Source organism: Alexandromys fortis, unplaced genomic scaffold, assembly GCF_014885135.2.
Source record: "Alexandromys fortis isolate MF-2015 unplaced genomic scaffold, M_Fortis_MF-2015_v1.1 scaffold_100_3062768_6864082, whole genome shotgun sequence".
Taxonomy (NCBI): Eukaryota; Metazoa; Chordata; class Mammalia; order Rodentia; family Cricetidae; genus Alexandromys; species Alexandromys fortis.
The window spans coordinates 2,785,502-2,797,218 of NW_026067993.1; the positions used below are offsets into that span (position 1 = coordinate 2,785,502).

Here is an 11,717-nt window from a genome sequence, read left to right on the forward strand (position 1 = left end):
ACTGAAAAAAAAATCTTTTCAGACCCCTTTCATCCATAAACAGTTGGAAGGATGAGCTGGTGAGTTTTGTTTGTTCGTCAGTTTGTCGCAAGCTATGGTCATTTGGGAAGATGAAGCCTCAACTTAAGAAAAAAGAAGTCTATAAGATGGACCTACAAGCAATCATTAGTGATTGGTGTATGCTAGCTTAGCCACTGTGGATAAGTTGTTCTGGGTTGAGATAAGAAAGCAGGTTGAGAAGGACATCGGGAGGAGGCCAGTAAGTAGCACCCCTCCATGGTCTCTGCCTCAGTTCCTGCCTCCAGATTCCTGCCCTGAGTTCCTGCCTTGCCTCCCTGATGATGTAAACTCTAAGTCCAATAAAGCCTTTCCTTCCTGCACTGCTTTCGGTCATGGTGCTTTAGCACAGTACTACTAAGCAAATTCAGACAGCACTTTCTGAAAACAAAAGTCAGATCTTGTTACCGTCTTGCTACAAACCCTCACATGAGCTCATTAAACATTTGGAATAACCTGTCCTAAGCGTGATCTGTGAAGCCCCACATGAGTTCCCTCCTGATTCTCCCCCAGCTCACTTTACTCCCGTGCCTTTCAGCTGTTTGAACATACCATGAATTTGTGCTTTGAAATGTTTCGCTCCTGTTTCCTTGGCCTTACCAGGCTCTCTCTCACTTTGGGCCTGGCAAGTGCAGCCTCCTCCTCTAAATCTCATATTAAAATGTTTACTTCCCAGCTATCCCTGTCTGCCTGGGTGAATTGTGGCCTTCCCTAGTCTCAGTGCTCTGGTTATCTCCCGTATCCCAGTTGTCACAATTTGGCAGGATTCAATCTGTGAATGTGTGTCTCCTCGTGTAGAACATGAGTTTCTTCAGGGATGTGTCTGTGCTTTTTGTACTAGTTAACTCTAGTCTAGAATTCAGTGTATACTCGGTGTAAAGTTCATAATTAACTTTTGTGGTTTTGACTCTCATGGTTGTTGATTTAGTAAGTCCTGAAGATACGTGTCTGTGGTGAATCCCATGCTGAAAAAGTACGACCACGTCAGTGTTCAACTGGGGAAATGTGGAATGTGATTAGTTTGTCCATGTTTCTGTTCTAGACTCCATAAATCAAACAGTACTAAGCTCAGCTTCCAGTGTTGAGAAGGACAGACCTTGTCATGATAGTTCCTCTGCTTTGCTCAACCTAAATATAGTTAGTTTGGGGTGGGAATAAGGGGCCCACAAGTACAGTTGGGTGGAAGGTGTTGGGGATGAGAAAAGTGGAAAGAGGAGAAAATGGAACCATAGTGGGAGATGGCTGTCCTTGCTCGATATGGGCATTTCCAGGATCCTAATTTCTGTCCCAGTGCGCCCATCTTCATTTTTCAGTCTATATACATATACATCAATATTCTTGCTGCTTTACCTCTCAGAATCCCCAAAAAAGTCCTATTAATTGTGGACTTGGTGCGACCAGACTGGTAAGTACTGCATGCAAGCTCCAAACTGTGGGAGTTCTCATGCCATGCTATAGCCGCCACCTCAGCCCTTTGGAGGTGCTGTGAATCCATACTTGTGAAATACCCTCAACTTTCTGTCCCATTTAGGTACTTATTGTAGACTATACACAGGGGATTGGCCTGAGATGGTGGCACACACCTTTAATCTCAGAACTTGAGAGGTAGAGGAAGGGACGTCAGGTCTACAAGGCCAGTCTAGGCTACATGGTGAGTTTGGAGTCAACCTTTAAGGAAAAGAAATGGAGGAAAAGAGGGAAAAGGGAGGCCTTCTAAATTATTATTTTATTTATTTAGTTTTATTTTCTGTGAGTGTGGTTCATAAACGTGAGTGTTCATATACATGAACATATGTGTATATGTTCACATGAGCATACACACATTATGCATGCATGTCCGTCGTACGCATGTGGAAGCTAGGGATTGATCCTTGAGTATCTTCCATGATCTTCCATGACTGTCCTCTGTCCTATCTTTTGAGGGAGGTTCTTTCCCTAAATCCAGAGTTCATTAATTCGTCTAGGCTTGCTGGTCATTGAGCTCCGGGGATTTGGCTGTCTTCACACATCCACCAGCACTGAGGTTACAGATGTACTCCACAGTGACTGGCTTTTGTGTGGGTGTGGAATAACTGTGTGTGTGTGTGTGTGTTTGGGGGGATATGCATGCATCTGCATGGGAGTATGTGTGCACACACGTGGTGTGGAGATCAGAAGGCAACACAAGGTGTCTTGTTTGAATGATCTCCCTCTTATATTTTGAGACAGAGTCTCTCCGTGAACTCAGGGCTCAACAACTGACCAGACTGGCTGGTCAGCAATCTGAGGAAGAGCCTGACTCTGTCTACCTTCTTCTCTGTCCTCAGACGTACACCAGGTTATAGATTCACACCACCATGCCAGGATTTTCGCATGACTGCTGGGGATCCGAGCTCAGGTCTTCATGCTCATGCATTAGGCACTTTACCCATCTCTCCAGCCCCACAAGGTGGGTTTTAGAGTGGTTAGTCTTTTGAATTTACACCATAGCAGATGTCAAACATCCATTGTTTTACTTGTTTTATCATTGCCTTCTTCCGCTAGTGGTTGACTCTCCCCCTTAAATACCACTGCTGATATTTCCTTTAATCCGTATGAAGATCCTCTTCTATTTACTGTCACGTCCTGGGGATGGCTCTGTATTTGCTGTAGAGATAAAAGGGATAGATTTAGAGATTCTCTCATGGGATAGAGCTAGACCAGGATTTTTTCCATCGTTGAGGATTCGGGGGTAGATAATTATCCTCCCTCATTATTTCGATAACTCACTCATCCCTTCAATGGCTTGAAAACATTGTAAGCAGTGACCTTGTCGATCTTAGAACGCAGGCTTAGTCAGTTGGAAATTCACTGTTCATTTTTCTAAGAGTGAGGTTAGCTGAAAACAACGGCTATTTTCCTATTTGGGTATAGAAGAGGCGTAGGGAGGAGCTAAAGTAAAGGGGAAGAAGGTACCAGAAACAAGGATCTAACACTGGATTTCGGTTCCCACTACAAGAAAATGGTTCATTTCCAATTCTGCATTTCAAGAACAAAAAGACTTTCTGATGATCTTTTTAAATTTTTCTTTGGATCAGTGTTTATCTTTAGCAGCAATGTATGTCTTCCAGTATTTAAAGGCTTAAAGCATTTGAGGAAGTGAAATTATCATATTTAAGAATGGTTACAAAGTCAAGACAGGGCACTTGAAATACAGTTTTTCTAGAAATAATATGGGTCTCGGAGTGTGATATCAAATAAGGGAATGCCTTGCTGTGGCTAGAACAGTTGTTATCTGGTTAAGGATTCCCAAGCCACTCTGAACTGTAACTTCTGGATCACCTTTCTCTCCGTTGCCCTTAATCCTCATAAGATGCCTCTTAGGTTCGCCCTTGATAGAAATGACCATTTTAGAGAACAGGAAACTGAGATCCAGAGAATTAGTCAACCGTGGAGCTTCACGCTGTCACCTGGGTCCTCGGGCTCCACACTGAATTCTCTTTCAGTTCTTCCTTCTTCAACTCCATCAACATTTGCTAAGTGAGCATCGTCTGTCAGGCATATGCTAAGAAAACAAAAACGAAGTACCTCTTATCCTGAGTTTATATCCAAGACAGAGAACAAGGCATGGAGGCTATGGGTGCAGAGTGGAAGAAACTGCGTGGTTCTTACAGGAGTCTGGTGTAGAAAGTTGTGTGTATGGGATTGGAAAGAAGACAGAGAGCCCAAAGGGCTTCATTTTTTGATTTAGCATCACTTCCTTGATTCCTAATAAACATTTCTAAATTATGGCCTTTATTAAAACATCATTATTAGTCTTTTTCTGTCGATTTCGTGTTGAATATTTTGCTGAAATTTTACTGCCAGTGCTTATAAGTGGCAAGGTTAATCTCAGCAATCAGATGCTTAAACGCTGAAAGCTGCTAGACATTCGATTAATTGTAAAATCTCATCTGGGCGTTATGTATGTACCACAGTATCTGTGCAGTCTGGATTGGGAATGCCTCCCAACGGTGCCATATGTTAAAGGCTGGACTCCATCCCACTAGAGGTGAAACACTCTAAGAGGTAGCTCTCCTAGGAGGGCTTCAGTTCATCAAGGGTGTGACCTCTGTCTTTCAGCATTCTAACCTTGCAGTGAATGCATCACTTTCTCATGATACGCTGCCTTGCCACAAAGCCCAAACAACCAGTTCAATGAACCAGAATGAGACTTCTAAAACCTGGCCAGAATAAACAGTTTCTTTTTAAATGTTATTGTATCCGAAGTTGTTATAGGGACGGGAAGTTGACTGCTACAGTATCCAATTTATTTTGCCTGGCTATGGAAAACAGTCACAGCTCCTGGTTGAGATGTCCAACCTGAGGCAGGCTGGGTCTTGATGACTGGGATGCTGTGGAAACACATCTTGTTGCGGGGCTGGTGCATAATATCTAAGGTTTGTGACCCCAAATTCTGGAATGCCCATAGAGCAGAGGTGCACTTAGCCTTGGACGAATAGACCTCATGGTGCCCAGTTTCTGCTGTGAACAATGTTGGAGTCTAGAGTCCAGGATGTGGATGTAACTTGAGGTTGTGTGAAGCAGAAGAACAACATAATGCTGGGTGATCTCTGTTTATGGTAGAGCTCAGTAGGTACTGAACATGTAGCCCAGGACAATAGGCTTTTCAAGGTGGTTGAAAGAGCAAGTGAGAGCTAAGCTGAAGTTCTACCCTCCCTGGGATAAAATTGTGCTGCTGTGGTCTGAGAGTTGGGCAAAAAGGCTGATGATGGGGGACAAGGCTGATGCTGTGGGCATCTTTAGTGCTCTCTCTATGTGGAGAGTTAGATGTACCTCATGGTACATCGACGCAGTTGGGCTATACTCGATTTTTATAAATACTACATCAAGCACTTCAAAGAACCGATGCTGTCAAGAGGGAGCCAGTGCCTCACCCTCATATGAGAGTCATGTCAGGGAAGAACCTCTGAGAAGTTATCAGGACATATGGGGCCAATTTTCGTCCAGGTGCCATCTTTTGCATAACTGAAGCCATGTCTCACCACCTTTCTGGATCTTTACACCTTCAGGAGATGGTGAACACCTGTGGTGAGGATCCCACACTTTGCTCATTCAGCACAGTGTCTATATCACAAAAGGTTAATGGAACATGTGAGCTTGAACATGGAAGTACATGCATGAAAAAGCAACCCATTGTGTCTGTAGTTTAACAGAGTCTTATTGGAACCACGATCCTTGCTCTCACCTTCTAGTAGATCCTGACATCTACCTCCATACCCTTCTTGGAAAACCAGTGACTCTGATAATGGCGTAATCCCCAAAGTTCTTAACAGCTCTGTGATTCTCTCACACTGAAATAGTTTATCTGCTTCTCTCCCCCCACCCCCGCATTTGCTAGCCAAACATGCTATCAACCACCCGTTGACCCAAGAGGGTCTTGGGGATTTAGCTGCCAGGATAGCACAGCCCCAAGGAACCCCTTTGACATTCGCAAATATTGTGAAACCCTAACCAACAAGATACCCACACTGTCGGGGGGAGGGGGGCAGAGACCTGCAGATTCTTCCCAGTTAATGCCCATAGGAGAGATGGCAGCTCGTTCTTGGGGAGGCTGGTATCTCCAGAGTAGAGGGCCCTCTCTCTCCAGAAGTGCACAGGCAACTCTCACTTTCACTGTGAGCCTCACAGAGGTGATTGCCACTTGACGTCAAATATTCAAAACTGGAAAACAAGCAACTCCCTGTCTGCTTTACTTGGGGTTTTCCATGTCTTAAGTGTGAGCTGGCAAGATAGGTGCTAGACATTAGACATCTTTAAAGTCAAAGATTAGAAGAAAAACAATCCATAATCCTACTACCATAAAATAGTCACCTTACACATTTTGTTAATGGTATACTCTTGTTTATAGCTCATCCATTTCCTATAAATACTTTGAAATATAGTTGCAAGTATATTATGTGGACCTATAATAGGTATATGTGTGTGTATCCAACTTCATTCTTTACTTGTTTTGTTTGTTTGTTTTGAGATAAATCTTACCAAGTCATTCTTGCTAGCCTGGAGTTTACTCTGTAGATTAGGTTGGCTGGACCTAACAGAGATCCACAAGCCTCTGCCTCCCAAGTTCTGAGATTAAAAGCACAGGCCAACATACCCAGCCCCGTGGATATTTTTCAACATATTTTCAGACTCGATATTTTGTAATTTACTTAACCATTCTCTGCCTAATACCAGCCCAGTCGTGATCAGACATGTCACTGTTTAAAGTTTTGCTATTTGACGCAGTGCCAACAGGTATATATTCAAAGATTTTGCTTTCCTGCAAGTTTAATTCTACCCAGAGCGTGGATTCCTAGAAGTGGAACACTGGGTCAAAGGGCACAACTGTGTTTACGATTGTTGACACATGGGAATAGATAGGTTTCTGGAAAAGGTGTATTAGTCACTGCAGAACTGTAGAAAGTCTTCCAGCATTTCTCCAGGAATTATTTTTAAACGTTATATATACAATGGATGTGAGCGTGGGTACAAAGACCCTGTAAACAGTTGACATAGAGGCTAGGAGAGTAGAAAAGAGACACTTGACTTGAATGAGCTTCAGAACTAGAAGCCACTGGTCACTGACAAGCAGCTAGGAATTAATGCCACATCTAAAGTCATTACACGTATCGATGTAGCAATTCACTAAATGAGGCTAAATAACAGCTTCAGTGTAGATCTGATGGGACGTAGCCACATAAACTGGCTAAGTGGCCTTTGTAAACTATTTCCCTTTCTGGATTTTCCGCAAACATAAAACTCGTGAGTAAAAAGATGAGACTAGAGAGCATGGCGTATGGAAAACAGCCTTATATAGCTCAGTTCAATCAAATGAAGGTGAAACCAGAGGCTTTCCCCATTTAGACTACGAGGTTGTATGAGATTAATGAAGGCAAGCTCGTGCCTGGGGGTTCAGTCCATGGCTCATCTTCACGTCTCACATCCAGAGTTACAACTCTGATGACCCACAGTCCCACTGGAGTTATTGAATAAAACCCGACACTCTGTAAGAGGCCTCTGGATGTTGAGAGCTCCTATACCTTCAGCAACAAAGCCCTAGGTTCTGTGTGTCCCATATGGATTGACGGCAGGTTTACTGAGAGTTTTGTTTCCATGGAGGGTTTCCACAGAGAAATGCTAAGCGTGTGGACTGATGAAAAGGCTTGGGTCATCTGTTCCTATAGCTACGCCTGGCCTTCGCCATCTCATGGCTATCTAGACTGTGGCACATAAAGACGATGGGCTTTCAATTTAGGAGCTAGGAGAAGAATTTAGGAGCTAGAAGAGCTGGATAATATTGTTGGTAGCTCTGGTCACAGAACCCTGGGAACTGAGGCAGGAGGATCGTGAGGTTACATAGTGAAATCCTGTTTCAAAGAACCAAATGAATGAATGGATAAATAGTTACTGCAAACAATAAATAAACACAGTGTCTTGACTCTTAGTGACGATAAGGACTTATCTGAATTTAATAGATGCCTAGGTCACCATTTGGAGGTTTCTAATAATGAAAATAAAATCACACATAAATATCCTTTTTTTGAGTTACAGGCTTTATTTCTAAGAATAATTTTTCATTAACAGAAAAGTAAGAAAGTGGTCCAGAGAGTGACCCTGTACCTAATTTCCCATCCTATTGGTAATTAGTAACAAGCATGTTTCTAAACGACATTCTGTGTTGCTATCGTGATTCAGTCTTACTTGGGTTTCTTTTCTCTTATGGCTTTTCCCGTTCAATGATCCCATCCAGGATGCTCCTCTGTTTGGTTGCCATATCACTTAGGCTGCTCTTGGCTGTGGTACTCCCTCTGACCTGCCTTGTTTCAGACGACGCTGGTCAAACTTTTTGTAGGGTGTCCCTACTAGCATGCTTGATGTTTTTCTAATGATTAGATATGGACTATGGAAATAGGACCACAAAGATAAAACCCTACGTTTATCACATCGTAGAACGGGCACATACTATCAACATGATTTGTTATTGCTGGCAGTGCTCTTGCATGGGGCTCAGATAGGGTTGCCAGACTTCTTCATTTTAACTTTCCTTTACTCGTTTTTACATACTGTATCTTTGGGAAAAGGTTCTATGAAATCCAAAGAGAAAACTGATTTTAGCGAGTTATTCTCTAATCTACACACACATATACACAACACACACACCATGATAAATGTGTATATACACACACACAAGACACACATACACAATGACAAATGTGTACACACACACATACACACATATGAACAAATAAGTAAACAGATGAATAAATGTCTATAAAGAGTTAGGATTCATGCTTCCCCTATATAAATTATTTGGATTTTTGCATTGGTTATTTGTATTTTTTCTTCTGCTTATTAATGTTTAAAAATAATTTCTATTATATGGATGTCTGGATGGTTATTCTATATTTTAGATAATAATCTGAAATATTATTCTACTTCATTGCCCAAATCTGTCCATCCTTGGTAGAGCTCTGCACTAGGGTCCCATGTAACCTGGAAGTACCCTGACTGTAGCTTTGTTTTCAGAATTATATACCTCACATCCTCTACCCTGTTTCATTTTTATTTAGTCTATTTCCCATTCTGGTTCTAAATGCAGCCCTTTCCCCAGGGAGTCTTCTTTCTTGATTTCATATCAATAAGAAATATTAGACTGCTGGGCAGTGGTGGCACACACCTTTAATCCCAGCACTCAGGAGGCAGAGGCAGGTGAATCTCTGAGTTTGAGGTCAGCCTGGTCTACTTTCCAGAGAAAATCCATTTTCTCTGGAAATGGTGTACCTGTTGTTGGTCATTGCCTCAAGGCCAAACACATTTCAGAGCTTACATTTTAAGCACCAGCGTGCACAGGGTAATGATGCAATTGCCTTTTTGTAAGATGCTGCAGACTCCGCGAGAGTAGCAAACCACAGCACTGTGTGACTCTATGGTTAAACCTAAGACCTGTATGGGAATTACGGCCTTTTTGCAGTCATGTGAGCGCACCACTAACAGAATGCCACTCGTACTGGCATGCAAAACAGCATCTGTAGCAGGCTGCCCACCCTATTTCTGCTTTCTCTAATGAACAACGCAGTTACCACAGTGAGTTCCTGGCCTGGGCATGAGCTTTGGGTCCAACTCGGCGACAGTGCATGTGATACATTCTTTCTGAGGGTGAACTTCTAGCGACATAAGATCTGTTACATTGGCTTGGGTAGAGGGAAGGCCTCTCCCACTTTTAGCACACTTACGAATCTCAGGCTTCACTCCTCCTTACACACGGGTCCCGTATTCAGATAGTCTAAGTGGTGGACGGTTGGTAGGGAGAGCAATGCTAAGGGATTAAGGGAGTTGTATTATTTTCTGACCATGCCAGGAAACGGCCATAGATTGTTTAGACAATCAGGCCTCAAGAGACGTCAGACCTTTCTTTTTCTAAGACCAGAGAGCAACAATGTGTAGGAAATAATAATAGAAAGTATGTGTCATTCCTTTCAAGTTTGATCTAATAGATTCTGGAAGCTGCTCGCTTGCCTGCTTGCTTGTCCATACCTCCCTCTCTATGTCAGGAAGTATTTCCCGGATTCACCAGAAGTCCCATGGCTTCAAGACTACCCAGCTTACAGCTCTCCTTTTTTTCTCACTGACTGGGACAGTTTTCCCGAACAAAAATATTAAAAGAAAGAAAATAACAAAAAATTGAAAGGCAGAAAAGCTTCCAGTGCCTGCTACCTCTGATCATGAGCTGGGGTGAGTGAGGGGGCACGGTGTCTCAGAACCTGCCTCTTCCGATCCTGAGCATCTGAAACCTTCCCTTGGCTTTTGGACTCACTCAGCACAATCAGAGACTTTGGCCTACAACTGGTTAAAAATTGATAAGGCGAGTATTTGAGGACTGCCTTCCTTTACTTGGAAGCTTACATTTTAACCTCCCACTCCACGCCCAGACCCAGACACACACCAGACCTGTTCTGCCCCCATTCTAAAGCGGCACACATGTACGTCTGGATACAGAGCCGTAAAAGCCGCAGCCCCCTGACACTCTGTAAGTCACTGGGCTATTCTTCTCTCTTCCCACGGGTGAGGAAACTGAGTCCTCACAGTGGCTCTGCCCCTTGCCTTCTAAACAGTTCCAGGCAGCTTTGTAATTAGACACCAAGAGCTTTGGGCAGCCAGCCCAGCCTTTTCTCCTCCCTCACTCTGTGTACCTCAGAGCCAGGTTTGTGTTCTTTTGTGTGTGCACAGGCTACACAGACGCTGGCATGTAGGACACATGCACCCAGCCTCGGCAGCCTGACCTCGGGGGACAGTTTAATGACTTGAATTTCAGGCAGCTGAAAAAGTTTCTACGGGCGGAGGCTGAAATAAACAAGAAAAGCCACTGTGGGGATGTGAATGGAAAAGTACCAGTCCGCCCTCCCTCCACACATTCTTCCGCTCTCCAGTCTTCCCTGCCACCAAGCCAGCTTCAGATAGGTTTGTGCACGGTCAGGTGTACAGAGGCAGGCACAACACGTAAATCAAGTTTTTCCACTCCGAGCCTCAGCTAGTCAGGAGAGCAGCCTGGCAGGCAGGCCAGCAGCTCTGCGTTTACAAACACCCAGGCTCCTTCCTCCCCACGTCGCTCTCACTTTATAGTCCAGTTTCCGCTTTTCCTCATGCTAAGGTTTCATAGGAAGTGAAAACCTTGCTATTCAAAACAGTGATCGAATGCAAAACACCAAAATGATTGCGTGTTCCCATCCCCAGCACTTCTCCATTTTAAAATCCAGATATGCCTGGCCTGTCTAAGTCGGCGAGGAAAACAAGGACAATCAGCATCGTCGTGGAAAAGTTCTGAGTCAGGCTGGAGAGGTTTGCTAAAGGGGATCAGATGATGATGGTGACAAAAATGATGATGATGATGACAAAGAATGAATGAATGAAGAGCGAATGAGCCCGCTCTGAGCAGGAGGAGAAAACAAAACCCAGCTGCATCTTCTTCAGAAGGTGACAGCTGGGACTCAGCCTGGGTCTGTCCCCCTCCTATCCCGAGACCTCCACATTGTTGCTCAGTTTCCTCCTTTGCCCTCCACCTTCCCGCACTCTCCTAACCCTGCACTCTTAAAACGCACGAGTCTTCTCTGGTGTCTAAGGGTTAATATTCAGCAGGGCTCATCCAGGTTGGTCTTTTTGTTTGTTGCTGTTTAGTTTGCTTCTCCAAGATGAGTCCTCATGTAGCCCAGGCTGGCTTCCAACTGGCTATGCAGCCTTGAACAGCTAATTCTTTCCCCTCCACCTTCCCGAGTACTGGGGTTACAGATTTAGCTTGGCATGTTTACAGCAGTTTTAAATGAGGGAAGGGTCTGACATGAATAAAGAGGCAAACTTTAGCAGGTGGTGGTGGTGGTGCACATTTTTAATCCAGCACTTGGGAAACAGAGGTAGCAGGATCTCAGGGAGTTCAAGGCCCACCTGCTCTCTAAGAGCTAGTTCCAGGATAGGTTCTGAAGCTTGACAAACCCTGTCTCAGGAAAAGAGGAAGAGGAAGAAGAAGAAGGAGAAGGAGAAGGAGAAGGAGAAGGAGAAGGAGAAGGAGAAGGAGAAGGAGAAGGAGAAGGAGAAGGAGAAGGAGAAGGAGAAGGAGAAGAAGAAGAAGAAGAAGAAGAAGAAGAAGAAGAAGAAGAAGAAGAAGAAGA

At 43.9% G+C, this 11,717-nt stretch overlaps 1 long non-coding RNA gene across 2 annotated transcripts in view; it reads right to left on the bottom strand.

Annotated features, from left to right (window-relative positions):
• Window positions 1-1,764: 1,764 nt before the first annotated feature.
• Window positions 1,765-11,717, bottom strand: part of LOC126512293 (uncharacterized) — a 13,731-nt gene continuing 3,778 nt past the window's right edge. The window contains exons 2-3 of one of the 2 annotated variants that reach the window (XR_007594993.1): window positions 3,486-3,580; window positions 1,765-2,682 (exon numbers count right to left, since the gene is read on the bottom strand). This is a non-coding gene — a long non-coding RNA (uncharacterized lncRNA). Of the gene's footprint in view, window positions 2,683-3,357; window positions 3,581-11,717 lie in introns of both variants that reach the window. The other variant, XR_007594994.1, reaches the window with a different exon arrangement.